This window comes from Physella acuta, unplaced genomic scaffold (assembly GCF_028476545.2).
Source record: "Physella acuta isolate Inbredline_101_S28 unplaced genomic scaffold, ASM2847654v3 ptg000930l, whole genome shotgun sequence".
Lineage (NCBI taxonomy): Eukaryota > Metazoa > Mollusca > Gastropoda > Physidae > Physella > Physella acuta.
Genome location: NW_026732447.1, coordinates 340,648 through 356,615, shown reverse-complemented (window position 1 = coordinate 356,615; position 15,968 = coordinate 340,648).

Here is a 15,968-nt window from a genome sequence, read left to right as displayed (position 1 = left end):
GGTAGGCGACATTTTCCCATTACTTAAATAATAATTTTGTTTTCTTCCAGCAAAAAAAAAAAAAAGAATATTGAGTGCCTTTCGAGGCAAATTAAGGACAAATTTTTAAAAAAATATTTTTATATTACAAACACTAGAAAAAAAGGAACACAAATCAATAACGAATTGTTTAAATAATTATTGAATTAGTTTATATTGGGCTAGAGTTTTAAGTTCTTAAACTAGGCTTGTGCTTGTCTAAAAAATAACAATCTCATGTAGCAGAAATTATTTTTAAGATAACTGATTTACGAGGATAAATATCAAGCTAATAAACAAGACTAACCTTAACGCTAAGTAAAAAATTATCGGCCTACAGGTAGCAATTTTACATGAATAATTATACTTCTTTCTTCTTTTTCATTTTTAATTTTTTAATGTTGAAATGGATTCCCTGCAACACAATAAGGTATTACGTGTCGGTTTGTTACACACCATACAGGCTGTTGACTCCCATTTCAGTCTGCTTTTCTGTTTGGATTTGCTACCATAGCCTTTGTCCAACCAAGAACAAACTACAGCAGAAAGAAGAAGACACTGACTTGCAGTAGATATGGATCATTATATTTTGTTTTTGTCCCCAGTAGTCGAAGCTAATCTGCCCGAACTCTAGACTTTTCGGTTTAGCAACCATTAGCTTTACCCTCAAAAATTCTAAAAACAAAATATGTTTTGTTTTTACCAGACGAAAAAAAATTCTTAAAATTCTAAATTTAATAAATTAACGTAATTAATTAAAGTTGAAGTTAATAAGACTAATAACCAAAGATATTTTATAATGAAGGAATTGAGTTATAAATAAAGATGTTAAAAATAAACCAGGAAAATATACCGCCCTTTCCGTTAACCAACAGCATACGACTCGAAAAGTCAAGCTAAGACAATACGTCGGGACAAGGGCTGACAAGCCGTGGTGAACTCGAGTTTTGGGTGGCGTCCCTTGAAACTGTGGTAAGCCCCGCTAATTTGATCAGATAAGGTGGCAGTAAGAGGGTCTCTTTTGGCACGCGACGGGCGGGGATCGAGAAAGTTGGGGGGAGGGGTGGGGGGAGTACAAGGACCATAACTGGGGTTGTGTGTTGTGGAGGAGGGGAGGGGGACAGGCTTATACAGTTCTGATGCTGCAAGAACTGAGTGCATTAAGGTAAGACTTAGGTAATATTTTATTTCGATAGAGTCAACGATCTAAAAGTCGATTGACTGAACCATCTGTTAAACAGTCTATTAACGGAGCCAACTGTCCAAAGGTCAATTAATTTAGCTAAAGATCTAATGGTCAATCGTCGAAGCCAGCTTCCCAAAGGTCAGTTGACGTAGTTAATAATCCAAAAGTCAATTGATGGAGCCAGCCATCTAACAGTCGATTGACTGAGCCGGCAGTTCAAAGGTCTATTAACGTAGACCACTGTCCAAAGGTCAGTTAACTAAGCAAATCATCCTATGGCCAATCGTCGGAGCCGAGTCTCCCAAGGTCAGTGAACGGAGCGGACTCTCCCAAGGTCAGTGAACGGAGCCGACTCTCCCAAGGTCAGTGAACGGAGCCGACTCTCCCAAGGTCGGTGAACGGAGCCGACTCTCCCAAGGTCGGTGAACGGAGCCGACTCTCCCAAGGTCAGTGAACGTAGCCGACTCTCCCAAGGTCAGTGAGCGGAACTGACTCTCCCAAGGTCAGTGAACGGAGCCGACTCTCCCAAGGTCAGTGAACGGAGCCGACTCTCCCAAGGTCAGTGAACGGAGCCGACTCTCCCAAGGTCAGTGAACGGAGCCGACTCTCCCAAGGTCAGTGAACGGAGCCGACTCTCCCAAGGTCAGTGAACTGAGCCGAGTCTTCCAAGGTAAGTGAACGGAGGCCGACTCTCCCAAGGTCAGTGAACGGAGCCGACTCTCCCAAGGTCAGTGAACGGAGCCGACTCTCCCAAGGTCAGTGAACGGAGCCGACTCTCCCAAGGTCAGTGAACGGAGCCGACTCTCCCAAGGTCAGTGAACGGAGCCGACTCTCCCAAGGTCAGTGAACGGAGCCGACTCTCCCAAGGTCAGTGAACGGAGCCGACTCTCCCAAGGTCAGTGAACGGAGCCGACTCCACCAAGGTCAGTGAACGGAGCCGACTCTCCCAAGGTCAGTGAACGGAGCCGACTCTCCCAAGGTCAGTGAACGGAGCCGACTCTCCCAAGGTCAGTGAACGGAGCCGACTCTCCCAAGGTCAGTGAACGGAGCCAACTCTCCCAAGGTCAGTGAACGGAGCCAACTCTCCCAAGGTCAGTAAACTGAGCCGACTGTCCGTTACCCTGATGACAGAGCCAGCAGTCCAGCGATCGATGAAATGAGCCAACAGTCCAACAATCAATTGACGGAGCCAAACTTTTTAATGAGCCATTTCTACAGCCATTTACAGTTGGGCCATCGACTGATCAAAACTTACATTAAAACGCCGCCTCAGCCGTGTATTATGGGGCCGAGTTTACCTCATCTTCACACGGCAGTAGGAAATGCCTTGTACCCAGCAATAGCAATCATGTCCAAAAGTTAGTTTGGTCGAACTCCAATCAGTGTTTCTTCCAGACTTTTTTCTCCAGAGATAGAGGGGGGGGGGGCACTTGATATTTTCATGGGGGGGGGGGGGGGGGGTTTCGTAATAAATTTTCCAAGGGGGTGGAAACTGTATAAGTATATATTTTCTATATACATTTCTATTTCGTTCGGAGGGGGGGGGTAGACTTTCTTCTGGGGTGCTCCGCCCCCCACCCCCACCCCGAAGAGATGCCTGGAAGAAACACTGACTCCAAATTCTTTGTCATAAGTGAGTACAAACGCTCTTAGAATTGTTTTAAAAATCCTTTACTGTGCTTAATCAATGTGGAATCGATCTTTTTTAAAAATGTAAAACTTTAGGAATTATCTGAATGGCAGTTCAAGATTTGCGCATGCGCCCACATGACCTTCACCCTGCTGTGTAATCATCCCGGAAAGAATCGTCGGTTGGTAATTACGAAGTGAATGACAAGGTGTTTTGTGATTAGAAGTACGTCACTGTCTGTTGTTTATTGATCTGGTGACGTGGTTAAAAGGTGCTTGATGATGGGAATATAGGGAGGGTTGTGTGGGGGTTGTGTGAGAGTGTGTGGTGTGGAGGGGTTGTGTGGTGTGGAGGGGTTGTGTGAGAGTGTGTGGTGTGAAGGGGGGTTGTGTGAGAGTGTGTGGTGTGGAGGGGTTGTGTGGTGTGGAGGGGTTGTGTGAGAGTGTGTGGTGTGGAAGGGTGGTGTGAGAGTGTGTGGTGTGGAGGGGTTGTGTGGTGTTGAGGGGTTGTGTGGTGTGGAGGGGTTGTTTGAGAGTGTGTGGTGTGGAAGGGTGGTGTGAGAGTGTGTGGTGTGGAGGGGTTGTGTGGTGTGGAGGGGTTGTGTGGTGTGGAGGGGTTGTGTGGTGTGGAGGGGTTGTGTGAGAGTGTGTGGTGTGGAAGGGTTGTGTGAGAGTGTGTGGTGTGGAGGGGAAAAATGTATTGTAGAATAATGCTTTTTGCCAGTTAAATTAATGATTAATTAGAGCTAAAAAGTCTTATTAAGTGCAAATCAAAGATGTCTATATGGGAGAGGGGCTGACACTTGACAATTATAGAGAAAACAATTTTACATACATCTGTATTACATATATATATATATATATATATATATATGTGACCTAGGCTAGTTGCATCTTTCCTGTTCGCAACGCCAAATGTGACCTTCCCCGAGTCTATCCTGCCCGACAACGCCAATTGTAACGAGTTGAACCACTCATGCTACACAACATCGACTACAGTAGAAAGACTCGAAGATGCAGGTTCGCTATTGATCCTTTTATTACATGAATCAAGAAATGCTTCAATATAACACAATGAATCAACAGAAATGTTTCACAATAATAGTCTGAATCAACTGACCCCCTAACAGTCCTCACTAGGCTTCATATAACTGAATCCACATGTCTATTGTCCTTCTTAACACAATATAACCAACTTGAGTATGTCACACAGACTGACTGATCTAAAGCGAGCGATGAAGATCGAAGAGAGGTAAGAGCCGTAAGAGAGACGTAAGAGAACGAGTTCAGTCGTCCCCTCCTATTTATGCCTTGTATCCGTACTCGTCTGCATACTTGTATTCCTCCGTAATCGATACTTGTACTCGATGTCTCCGACCACTAGTTACGCAGTTCTAGCGTACAGTCCGTGAAATAACATCTGCATCCTATCAATCAAAGTTGACAGGCCTTCTGACTCTCTTCGTACCGTTTCCCAAAATAGCACGCGTTGGCTTTGAGATTGTTATCAGTCCGACTTCAATAAGCCACCTGCTATCGGTTGCGTCAGACTGCAATACTGCGTCTCGGCTTCTCGTTCGTTATCAGATTTGTAACTAGTAGTTAGGCCCACCCTAGCTACATCCACCCCTGCCTTTTTTTGTGTGTTCTCAACCACAAACAACGCCTGGCAGGTGCACTCCTCCAGAGTCAATCGCATAATCGTAAAAAAATTTTATTGTTCCACTCACTGTCCACGACGTCCCATTCGTATACGATTGACAGTTATACCTATTTCACATCTCAACTGTGTCTACATCGTCTTCCTGAGACACAAAACAGTTCTAGAATTCACATCCACCCTTTTCGTTTGGTGCCTTCACCAGTTCACTTTTATAGCTTTTTGAACAGTCTGTTCTCATACCAGCGCGACCATGAAAGACTTGATGGTTGCTGACAAAAAATTTCGTCTTCCTTCTGTTCCTCATACTTCTCCGCGGACCACTTATCTGATGGTCTACTGTCTCTCTGCTTCTGGAAGGAACGGGATCCTCTTTGTTGCCGTTATCCTCCACTTGTGTATCGCGGTTGTTCTGATGATGGTGATATGGTTCCGGGATGGGTATGTGAATTTCCGTTATAGTTTCCGGTTCCCTAATTGTCTTGGACTTCCTTGTGTGTAACTGCTCTTCTTGCCTATTCCAATATTTCTTTAATTGAGCAATATTCGCCCACCGATCCGGTTTGGCGTGATCGATGGGTCTTATCTTAAAGGGGCCACCTGCTGCTTTAGGCATCTCCACGACTTGCCATATCTCCTGTCCCCAGAGATCGTGGATTTTGTTTCTGCCTAACGGGTGACTACGCAGTAATACCCTGTCATTCAGTTTGAGTGGCGGGTCCTTTGTCTGTACCGGCGGTTCCCTTCGCCGTGCTTCATGTTCTAGTCTTTCCTGTACTACCCTGTACATTTCTCTAATTCTTCTCATATGTTCATTCACATATTCCAGTGCGGTGTATGAGCCAGTCATACTCTCCCTTTTTCCTAAGAACAAATCAAGAGGGAGTCGAGCCTCCCGTCCGAACAGCAACATGTATGGCGTAAAGCCGGTTGTGGCATGGGGTGTGCAGTTGTATAGATATACCAACTCTGGGAGAAAATCAGGCCAACGTTTTTTCTGTTCAGGTTCTAGCGTACGCAGCAAATCATGCATGCTGCGGTTGAACCGTTCACACTGTCCGTTTCCTTTCGGATTAAATGTGGTTGTTCTAGATTTGTTAATCCCGTAGTGGCTGCACAGTTGGTTAATTACTTCTGACTCGAAAGCCCTTCCTTGGTCAGAATGTAATTGTCTTGGTATGCCATATTTGATGAACCAATGTTCTATTAAGACCTTTGCCACTGTTTTGGCAGTCTGATCTCGCGTGGGCACCGCCACCGTCCATTTGGTGAATACATCAGTCATTACCAACACATGTTCCGTCCCATCCGATGATTGCTCCAACGACGTAAAGTCCATAGCCACAATCTCTAGTGGTTTTGTCGCTAGTAGGTGTCCTGATGGCTGTCTCATTTTGACAACTGGCATTTTCGCATGCTGACACATCACACAAGCCTCACAATGGCGTTTGACCTCCATTTCCATATTGGGCCAGTAACACCTCCGTCGTAAAATTTTGTGCGTCCTGTCCTGACCCTGGTGTCCTGCCCTGTCATGTGCCAACCTTAGCACTTCTTCTCGTAATTGTCCAGGCACCACCACCTGGTGTATTGTCCCATCAATTTGGTCATGAATTCTCCGCATGAGAACACCATCCTCTATACTGAGACGGTACCACTGACTCAGTATTTTCTTTGTTTCTCGACCAAATTGTTCTCTTTCCCTTCTTCCTGGGAATTTTTGTTCCTGGACGTATTTCAATAGCGGTTGTAAGCCACTATCCGTTCTCTGGGCATCTCTTATCTTTTGGTGATTAAGGCAATTAAAATCACTATTGTCCATATGTCCGGGTTCCGTGGATATGTGCTCCACCCCGGTCTGCCCGTTCTGCATCACTTGTACCCCCTGAGGGATATCTGTTGACGCTCTGACCTCACATATTCCTGTCAGTGTTTCTTCCTCATCACCCGGTCTCTCGTGAGGATTCCTTGATAAGGCGTCCGCATTGCCATTGGACCGCCCCGGGCGATACTTTATCTCTAGGTCAAAGAGTGCCAATTCTGCTGCCCATCTCTGTTCGATGGATCCCAACTTTGCTGTCTTTAGGTGACTCAGGGGGTTATTGTCAGTGTATACCACACATTTAGCACCTAATAGATAGTCCCTGAATTTCTCAGTCACAGCCCATTTTAATGTCAAAAGTTCTAGTTTCATGGCGCTGTAATTTGTCATGTTCCTCTCTGATCCCTTCAGAGCTCGACTTGCATACGCAATAACCCTGAAACCTTGCTTTTGTTGTTGTGATAGCACAGCTCCCAGACCTTTAGAGCTGGCGTCAATTTCTAGCCGAAATGGTTTGTCAAAGTCTGCGTATCCCAATATCGGCGCCTCTGTCAAAGCCTTTTTCAATAGCTTAAACGAGTTCAGGCATTCATCAGTCCATAATTCACCTATCAGTTGTGTTTTACCTTTCTTTTTCTCCTTACTGTGTTTCTTTGTCATTTTGTTTACCAAGTCATGCAATGGTGCGGCAATTTTTGCAAAACCAGGCACAAATTTTCTATAATAGGAGGCAAAGCCCAAGAATGACCTGACCTCTACCGTGGTTGTTGGTTGTTTCCATTCTTTAACAGCTGCAATTTTATCTGGGTCAGTGGCGATGCCATCCGACGAAATCACGTAACCCAAAAAATGTACCGATTTCAAACCAAAGCAGCATTTGTCTGGGTTCAGCTTTACTCCTATCTCCCTAAGACGGAGAAACACTTGTTCTAATCTTTTTAGATGGTCCTCCCAAGTTTTTGAGTAAACTAGAATATCATCCAAATACACCAACATTATTTGAAATAGAAAGTCACTCATAGCACTCTGCATTACTCGCTGGAATGTAGCAGGTGCATTAGTTAGACCAAACGGCATACGGGTCCACTCGTACAGTCCCAGTGGAGAAATAAATGCAGTTTTATGTTGATCGTTGGGGTGCATGGCCACTTGGTGGTAGCCACTAGCCAAATCCAAGGTAGAAAAAAATCTTGCTCCCCCCAACGCATCAAGACATTCATCAATACGAGGCAAGGGGAATGCATCCCTTCTTGTGATATTGTTCAATTTCCGGTAATCACAACACAGTCTTATCTCCCCTGACTTCTTTTTTACCACTACTATCGGTGCCGCATACGGGCTCGTACTGGTTGTAATAATTCCCTTTTTTAGTAGGTCATTCAGGTGTGCTTTCACCGCCGAGTAGTGACTCGGTGGTAATCTTCGGTAGGGTTGCGCCACCGGCTTGTCTTGTAGTAAGGGTATCTGGTGTTTTATTACTTCCGTGTACCCCAAATCACCCTCATACGAGGCAAATATATCACTGTATTTATTCAGCAATTCATTTAGTTTTGGGTCCTCAGTTTCCGGGAATGTATATGATCGGCCATCCTCTTTCTTCACCTCGGCCGTCACATTGACCGACCTAATTGTTACTTCATTACTGCTGGTATTGCTCAGTTCGATGCACTGTGCCGACCTTTGTACCTCGACGTTCTGTGGTACTCCTACCAGAGTATTAGGTGGTATAAAAATTTCCTCATCCAAAACATTTGCCACTAATCCTTGAACTAGTCCATTTTCCGCTGATGTGTATGTCCGCAGTAACACGACGCCTGCCCTCAGTGCGGCGCCACATGGTTCTATCATCACATCACCATTCACGCTTCTATCACCAATTTGTAATGTGATTGCCTTGACCGTGTTTGCCGGGACTGCTGTCCTTCCTCTGGTCTTGGCAAACCTGGCCAACTTGGATCCCCGACCTGGTGTGGTCGATCCGACAATATTTGTAAGAAATTCTGGCAACTGGCCAAGAATATTCATGCCCAACAGGCAAGGTATATTTGACACATTTGTCTCTAGGTTGTGTTTCGTAACGAACACCCCAACCTGCTTCAACCTATGTCCTGCCACCACGACATCCGCCAGAAAATAACCACAGTATGGAATGGTTAGTCCATTAGCTGCCGTCAGGCGCATGCATGTGTCAGACCTCAACCTATGGTCTTTTCCTTTCATCCATTTGGTGTAAAAATTTTCCGTGATTGTCGTCACCTGGGAGCCTGTATCCACAATTGCCTTCACCGCGATGTCCCCAATCGTAATCACCATTTCGGGACAGACTCCCATCATTTTGCTTCTTGGGCCATACCCTCGCCCCTCTGTAGCCTGGCCCTGCCTTACAGAGGACGACCGTTTCCCTGGCAGTACCGTGCCATATGTCCGGGTTGTGAACAAGACAAACAAATTGGTCGACCGTCGGCCGTCCATTGGAGTGATGGCTTGGCCGGACGCGGCCGTCCAACCCGTCCCTGTTTTGTCCCGTTCTTTTCCCGATTCTCAGCTGTTGACCTGCTTTCTAACCTCTCCAAACGTTGGTCAACCTTATCTAGGTGGGCCAACAGTTGAGCCATCATGGTCTCCATCGTGTCGGCCCCTGTGGGTGGGGATTGTCTCTGTTCAGGTACAGAAACTTTGTCCACCGAACAGTTCGATTGGTCCTCATCCTCGGACCTGCGGATCGCTGAGTTCCTGACCTGAAGGAAGGTCAACTGCGGGTCTTTGTGGACCTCCTCTTTCAACCCTCTTCTTAGGATCGGGGTTGCCAGCCCCTCAATGAAATGGTCCCTCAGTAGGCGTACATCAATGTCCGGTGTTTTGACCTTTACCGAATCAAAGGCCCTATTCATCCGGTGTGAGTACTCCATCACACTCTCCGCCAATCTCTGCCTCAAGCCTACGAACCCTGCTAGCAGTTGCGATCCCGACCGTCTCTCCCCAAAGGTCTCCATAATCAGATCCAGCACCTTATCTGGATCTGATTGGATGGTTTTATCGTGGCATTTGACCTCTGCCCTAACCGTCTCTCCTATGCTGCCCATCAGCAGTCTTAATCTTTCCTCTGGTGACATGCCTCTCGAGGCCCAGGCCGCTTTGACCTCTTCACTGAACCTGTTGGTTAAAGTGGGATCACCGTCCCCGTAAAATTTGTTAATGTGGGACTCTCTGGGTAGGACCACTATATGGGTCTGCTTCTCGTCCAGAGTAGACATTTTATTCCGTAAGTAAAACAAAAGAGTTCTTTCTTACCGTGTGTATATGAAAAAAATTTTCCTCGATTTTTCACAGTTCCTGAATGTCCGAATTCACATACACACAAAACACAGTTATGCACAAGGTTGACTATGGGTGCCTAAAACGGCAAGTCTAGTTGAATTCATCCTGCTCGACGACGCCAAATGTGACCTAGGCTAGTTGCATCTTTCCTGTTCGCAACGCCAAATGTGACCTTCCCCGAGTCTATCCTGCCCGACAACGCCAATTGTAACGAGTTGAACCACTCATGCTACACAACATCGACTACAGTAGAAAGACTCGAAGATGCAGGTTCGCTATTGATCCTTTTATTACATGAATCAAGAAATGCTTCAATATAACACAATGAATCAACAGAAATGTTTCACAATAATAGTCTGAATCAACTGACCCCCTAACAGTCCTCACTAGGCTTCATATAACTGAATCCACATGTCTATTGTCCTTCTTAACACAATATAACCAACTTGAGTATGTCACACAGACTGACTGATCTAAAGCGAGCGATGAAGATCGAAGAGAGGTAAGAGCCGTAAGAGAGACGTAAGAGAACGAGTTCAGTCGTCCCCTCCTATTTATGCCTTGTATCCGTACTCGTCTGCATACTTGTATTCCTCCGTAATCGATACTTGTACTCGATGTCTCCGACCACTAGTTACGCAGTTCTAGCGTACAGTCCGTGAAATAACATCTGCATCCTATCAATCAAAGTTGACAGGCCTTCTGACTCTCTTCGTACCGTTTCCCAAAATAGCACGCGTTGGCTTTGAGATTGTTATCAGTCCGACTTCAATAAGCCACCTGCTATCGGTTGCGTCAGACTGCAATACTGCGTCTCGGCTTCTCGTTCGTTATCAGATTTGTAACTAGTAGTTAGGCCCACCCTAGCTACATATATATATATATATATATATATATATATATATATATATATATATATATATATATATATATATATATATATATATAAACTGATACTGTTATGGGGGGGGGGTGACACCATTAAGTGCCGCACCGGGTGAATTAAAGGACTTTACCAAAACAAAAACAAACACGTTTTTAATCATAAAGTTTTTACTTTGAACTTTAATTAAAACTGCTTTCTCAATCATACAGCATAACCCTCGTATGCGAATTCTTTGATAATAGAACTCTATAGTAATAGTGTTTTTTAAAGTAACAATGATCTTAATAAAAATCATGCAGATGTAAATCATACGCATACGACTTTAATCGTAGTCATAGATATTTAACTTTATATCAACTAAAATCTTCATCTTACAGACATAAATGTATATGCATATACCAAAAAACCGTGCGGCGTCAAAACGGCCAATGACAAAACGGCCCCGTCAAAACGACCCCGACAAAACGACCCCGTAAAAACGACCCCGTCAAATCGGCCCCGTCAAAAGGGCCAGCGAAATATGGACCCCGTCATATAGGCTCCCGACAAATAGGCTCCCGTCATTTAGGCTACCGACAAATAGGCTCCCGTTATATAGGCTCCCGACAAAAGGGCTCCAGTCAATAAGGCTCCTGACAAATAGGCTCCCGTCATTTTGGCTCCCGACATATAGTCTCCTGTCATTTAGTTTTTTCCACAAAACGGCCCCCGTCATTACGACTCCCGACAAATAGGCTCCCGCCATTTAGTTTCTCCACAAAATGGCCCCCGTCATTACGACTCCCGACAAATAGGCTAGCGTCATTTTGGCTCCCGACAAAAAGGCTCCTGTCAATTTGGCTCCAGACAAAAGGACCACTGACACAGTGGCGTAGCTACCGTAAAGCTAGCGTAAGCAAGGCATGGGGGCCAAAGGCCAAAGGGGCTCTTTTCCCTCATAAAAAATTAAAACTTTTACAATGGAATTTTAATATTTGTCACATATAAATAATTTTAAAAAAGAAAGAGGTTAAAAGTTCCAAAAAGCCCCCCCCCCCCACCGTTTCGGCAGTGGGATTCAGTGTGTGTGGGTCAAACAGAGCCCAATCGTTATAATAACACTAAAGGCGATATCACTTTGTCGTGCAAGACATTGAGAGAATCAGCCTATAAATAAACTTTTTAGCAGTAGTAGGCAAGCATAATAATATAGTATAAATACATAATCAGGACATATAAAATACAAAATGTTGCCTTCAGAATATTTATATATTAAAAAATATCCATCGTAAGTAGAAGTTGATCTCTTCGTTTAACTCCTCTGTAGCCTAACGCAGAGGCGTAGCGAAGGCGAGGCGGGGGGTGCGGACCGCAACGGGTGACACCTTTTAGGGGGGTGACACCAAAGGTAAAAAATTGCAAAATTTATAGAATGAAATGCCATTTTTCCAGATCCTTTAGTTAAAGTTAAATAGTCTTCTAAGTACAAATCGAAAATTATGTCAAGAGGGGGGGGGGGGGGGGATGTGACACCACGACGTAAACGTAAACTATAAAGAAAACAATGCTACATCCAACTGTATTATAAACAGACTGTAGATAAACATCGTTACTATTAAGTCTGCAGTGATTAAAGCTTAAACACGTACGTGTACCAGTATGTGGCATATATATAAATTTTAGGCCTATGTAGGTCGACACACACACACACATATATTATATATATGTATATATATATATATATATATATATATATATATATATATATATATATATATATATATATATATATATATATATATATATACATACATACATACATATATATATATACATATATATATATATATATATATATATATATATATATATATATATATATATATATATATATATATGCTTTGTTTCCTGGGAGGGGGTGACAATACGAAGTGCCGCACCGGGTGAGACCCGACCTAGCGACGCCACTGGCCTAACGGCTGACGAAGGGGCCCACTGATAATTTTTGCATAGGGGCCCGAAAATCCTAGCTACGCCACTACACTGACAATACCGTTTCTGTAGAGACTAAGTCTCCCGGCAAAGCGGTCTCATTGAATATGACACCTGCCAGTGGGACCCCTTCATTAATATTCTTTAGAGTTAGCTTATCCAACACTCTTGTGTAATACAACGTATGCATCTCTTGTTCGGCAGGCCTTATTTTTATATTAGTTTATCTATTATAAAATATAGTATGTTTTAATTTAAGGGTCATCTATCTATGACATCCATAATTGAGTCGGTTATAGGCTGTTCCAACTCAGTGTGGTGGGAGAAGGGTCCACGCTGTACCTTCCTAACTGCAATATGCTTGTAGGTTATCAAAACAAAAGGCTGTTATCATGTAAACATCATGTATATCATACATTTACACTTCTGTGCTCGCTTTTAAGCAACAGATCTTTTCTGTTGTAAATTAAACATTATCAAAACTTTAGAATTGGTGGAATTTAGCTGTTAAGGGCTCGATTTGTTTGTGAATTAATGTTGGTTCATGAAACACAATTTCATTCGGGCATTAAAAAGAGGTTATAGTGGTATTGGAGGTAGGACACAATGGTTACTTTTATGCCAATAGTGGTCATATCATTCATTTTTCTGGAGCCAATATGTCGGGAGTCATTTTGTCAAAAGCCAATATGTCGGGAGCCCAATTGCCGGGAGCCAATATGTCGGGAGCCCATTTGTCGGTAGCCAAAATGTCGTGAGCCCATTTGCCGGGAGCCCATTTGTCTTGAGCCCTTATGTCGGGAGCCAATATGTCGGGAGCCGCTTTGTCGGGAGCCAATATGTCCTGGGCCTATTTGTCAGGGGTTAATATGTCGGGAGCCCATTTGTCGGGAGCCTAAATATCGGGAGCCCATTTGTCGGGAGCCTATATGTCGCAAGTCAATATGACGGGAGCCCATTTGACGGGAGCCAATAAGTCGGGGCCCTTTTGACGGGGCTATTTTGACGGGGTCTGTTTGTCGGGAGTCGATTTGACGGGGTCATATTAACGGGGCCGTTTTGACGGGGCCGATTTGTCCCAGGTCGTTTTGACAGGGCACCCAAAAAACATACTCGTAGAGATAAACTTTATATGCATACAACCAGTGCCGTAGCGAGGTCGGGTGTCACCCGGTGCGGCACTTAATAGTGTCACCCCCCCCCAGAGGCGTTGCGACCCGTCCCGGGGACAAACTTTCAAGTTTTCGATTTGCACCCCCCGTCAAACTTTCGATTTGCACCCCCCGCATCAAACTTTCGATTTGCACCCCCCCCCTCAAGTTTTTCTCTATATATTTTGCTATTTTTTGCCTTGGTGTCACCCCCCTAAATGGTGTCACCCGGTGCGGTCCGCACCCTCCGCCCCCCCCCCCCCACCCTCGCTACGCCCCTGCATACAACTAAAATCTAAACTTTACAGAAATAACTATATATGCATATACCTAAAAACTTTATCGTAGAGATTTTAACTTTTTTTTTGCACCCAACTAAATCTTACATAACTATAAATGCATACATCTAAAAGCTTGATCGTAGAAATTTAACGTTGCATACAACTAAAATCTAAACCTTACAGATGTAATTGCGTACTGATACAAGTACATATGAACCCATGTTTCAGCTTCACATGACGAACAGTCCTCAACAACCACACTTTGTTTGCTAATTTCATGACCAACACATTAACTATGGTTTTAAAATAATGCCATTTAATTATTAATAATGTTTAATTAATGTTTTTTTAATTTTATTATATTTCTTGTCACGATTATTTTTTTCTTAACTCCGACAAACAAGACAAGAAAATAAAGTAAAACCATTGTTTTGTTAAATTTAAAAGTACAGCCTCGTTTTGACAAAATTTAAAAGCACTGCTATTAATGAGATTAGGTGTTGTGTTTTTTTTCTGATTGTGTTCTCTGGGTGATGAAATAAAGTGCATGTTTTATTGTTATGCTTAAATTGTGTGCCGTCTTTTTTAAATGTTTTGAACTTTTTTTTTAACGGCCAATGTAAATAAAAGGCCTTTCGTGCTTACTGTTATAACCGTTATTGAATAAAATAAAAAAATAAATAAAATACGACATCAAAGAACCCGTGTCAACAGAAAAAAATGTCAATATTTGAATGCGTCGTTTCTTTCGTTAACTTACTACATGGGGCTGTTTTATTTTTTAACTTTAATTTGTTTGATGCTGTATGTAATTGATTAATTTAGCCAATTCCTTCCCACCACTCCATACACAAAGCAACTATTTTATAGAGAGCAATCTTTTAAAAAAAATAGTTTAAAAAACATGTTTAAATAATGACGTTTTAAAGTGCATCATCTAAATTTGTCGTAGCGACAAATCATATGTAATTTAATAACGTATAAATCAATCAACCGCATCTTCCATATTTTGTTAGCAGAGTGCTCAGGCTCTGGATCCGCACGACTTCACCTGAAATAGATGTAAGTAACGCTTATGGTGTACTTGTACCACGTGACACCCCTGATCTCATCATCATATTTTCTCGTTCGTAGCCAGATTTTTGCCAGGGCAACACTTCGTTCGCCCACCCCCCCCCCCCCCCGAACGAAATGGAATTTATATAAAACATACTTTTACCAGTGTCCGACCCCACTCCCCCCCGCCCCCGAAAATATCAAGTGCCTCCCCCCCCCCCCCCCCCAGAGAAAAATCTCTGGAAGAAACACCGTTCGTGGGTGGCCTATACACGTGAAGCCGATTAAGTCGAATTTTTCTATTAGAATGACCTCAGCATATCAGTGATAGCATGGTCAGCAATATTCCCCTTTCGCACTGGTTTCCATAACGTGCTTCAGGTACCAATAAGAGCTGGGTGGACTCAGGGACGTGGTATAGACTTGAACTCGTGATTCGAAAGCGAGACGTGAATTAAAATCGTGTGGTCTAAAATCTGACCACGATATTAGAATTCGTGTGGTCTACAATCTGACCACTATATTACCTCCTGATCTACTTGTACAAAAAAAAATTCAGGCGACGCCCCTGTCTTAACACCTATTGTCCAATCTCTGTGTCACCCTTCTATATCTTGTCCTAAAATGTCGATGTTAGCGTCACCTCAATGTACCCAATAATAAAATGTCCAATATCGGTGTCATCCTTCTATATATTGTCCTAAAATGTCTATTTTAGCGTCCCACCAATATACTCAATCATAAAATGTCCAACCTCTCTGCCATCCTTCAATACCTAGTGCTAAACTTTCCATCCAATGTATGCACCCAATCATAAAATGTCTATTCACAGTGCCATCCACCTTTATCCTATGACACAATGCCCAAGTACTCTATCACCTTGCCGGTAGTTATATATTTAAAACCCCGCCCATTGTTGTCGCTGTCACACAACAGGACCCATTAGGACCCGATCAATAGCCAGGTAAACAGCGATGAACTATGGACACA